General features: G+C 28.5%; 1 protein-coding gene across 3 annotated transcripts in view; it reads left to right on the top strand.

The window, feature by feature from the left end:
• Positions 1-2,500, top strand: part of LOC100200526 (atrial natriuretic peptide receptor 1) — a 62,195-nt gene that overhangs the window by 27,408 nt on the left and 32,287 nt on the right. The gene's annotated exons all lie outside the window — the stretch shown is intronic.

Genomic DNA, 2,500 nt, shown 5'->3' with positions numbered 1-2,500 from the left:
ACCAATTTGTAAATGATGATTAAGGTTTTCAACACTGAGGCATGAAGACCATTAAAACAAGGAAATAGTAAGAGACTATACTTGAAGGCTCATGCAACAGTGCAACCTTAACTAAAAACAAAAATAAAATTTGATTATTAAACAAATTTTACAAACAAATTTTAAGTTTACCTAAGTTTACTATGTTTTTTTATTATGCATAATGTTTTCTGTTATTGTCTGCAAATTGAGTAATCTTTGAGATTAGGGAACAAGGTTTGAAAAAAATCATATTTTATAAAATATATAGTTTTATAAACAAGAACATTATTTCTTATAAATAAGTTAAAGAAATTTATATATCTCAAATTCTGAAAACATTCAACATAATGTTCGGAAAGTTATTTGAGTTTCAGATTTAAATACTTAAATATTCCTCAATGATTAGTATTATTACTCTTGTTTACAATGTTTTCCTTTATATAAAACAGAACTTATCCAAATTGTTTATTAATTTGTCTCTTGGACAAAAATCTTTCAAAACCGGTGGTCGGTGGAAAATATAATAATGCTGTTTTAGCATGCAAGATTGCGTGCATACTTGCAACCTCATTATCATTAGAAAATATACTTTCTCAACTTTATTAGATTAGTAAATGACCAGGATTGAAATTTGGCCCGGACTGGGGCCAGATTTGATGCATAATAGCTGGGGTCGGGTTTGTGACTAGGGCTGCATAAAAGTTAATACATCCTAAAATATATCATCATCAAGCTTTAACCTTTCCTTTTTATGTTGTTTATCTAATATGAGTATTTCCTTTCAGAAACTAAAACTTGTCCATACTATATGTAATGTGCTCACTCCAGGTTCTCTTACTTCTACCTCTATCATTTTTCTTGAAGCTGCTAACTCTAAATGCTGATACCCAAACCACTTTAATCTTCTCTGACCAATGTTGTTTGATACAACGTTTTTTTCCAATCTCTGTCTAAGATTATGGCTCTTTTTCTTATCTTTTATAGTCACCACACATCCATCTGATCATCATCTTCTCTTTAGGCAAATATTATACCATATAAACATTAAAGTTTATACAGATATGTAAAGATATTGTATGCCAGCATCTAAATTAGTAGCAAACATATATGTTTATATCCTATTATGTATGCATAAATACACCTCTTACCTAACCTTCTGTATCCTAGCAGGTATAGAAGTTTCCACTCCTTTTCTTTGGTTTTGAATCAATCATTCATCTACCTGTTTTTCACCTTCTTGTGCAGTTGATATATTAAACTGTAATGTTTTTTTTTCTCTGATTTTACAAGAGCATCTCTATTATTGCAAGAAGTTAAAAAGTTCCTGTCTGAGGCTAAGCTCTGTTATTCTCAGTTTACTAAAACTTGTATCTTATCTCACTGTTAAAAATTTTCCAGTAACCTTTAGAAAATCTTTAACAGTGTCATTAACTAAAGTAAGTCAAATGCTCTATCTCTAATTCATGGGTCTGATCTAATTACTTTTACCCAGAACAAGCAGAGTTATTTGCATAGAACTTTTTCTCTAATTTGACTCTTATATCAAATGGCCATACTCTTACAGCCATTCCAGTCAAATTGGTTAGTTTATTGTTATACATCTAAATCACTCCGGCTTCTGATGCTAAAGTAAATTCTTCAATTCTAAAGTGATTTTCTATGGCTTGTGGTTCAGACAATATTTCTATCATAGTCTTACAAAAGTGTTCTCCAGAATTCTCTTCAATCCTCACTAAACTATAATTAAGTGTTAAAAAATTCCAATATTTAAAAACTCTAACTTCGATAGCAATTAGTCTCTCTAGTATTAGTTTCTTCATATGAAAGTTTTAAGCTTATTTATTAAATCGTTATTAAATTAAATCGTTATTAAATTAAATTGTTATTTATTAAAAAGTTATTAGTAATCATATTTTCTAACAGCAGTAATAAAGTCATTCTTGAAAGTCTATAATCTTCTTCATTTCCAGTAACTTTAGTAGTACTGGTTAGAAGATCTTTGCTGCTGTAATGTTTCTTATCTACAATAATAATCTTCCTGACTATCTTACATATTAAGTGGCTCTATTTGGTGAAAACTAGAACAAGAGATCAAAAATCTTCATTATTTGATCTCTTAAAACAAGCAGCTGATCTTTAGTCTGATCTCTCTTCTTTAACAGCTTGGGAATAGAAATTAAGAGAGGTTCTATAGAAATTCTATAGAATTCTATAGAATTTCTATAGACCATATGTTCCAAAAGTTTATAGAAGTTCTATAAAACTTTTTTTCCTGGGTTTTTTTTATTTTACTTTAACAGTAAAAGATTAGAACAGGTATTGTTTATTGAACTAATAACACACACACACGCACACACACACACACACACACACACACACACACACACACATATATACATATATATGTACATACATATATATATATATATATATATATATATATATATATATATATATATATATATATATATATATATAT

The sequence above is a fragment of the Hydra vulgaris genome, chromosome 13, assembly GCF_038396675.1.
Source record: "Hydra vulgaris chromosome 13, alternate assembly HydraT2T_AEP".
Classification (NCBI taxonomy): Eukaryota; Metazoa; Cnidaria; class Hydrozoa; order Anthoathecata; family Hydridae; genus Hydra; species Hydra vulgaris.
Note: the sequence above shows the minus strand (reverse complement) of the source record. Positions and strands in the feature narration are given on the sequence as shown.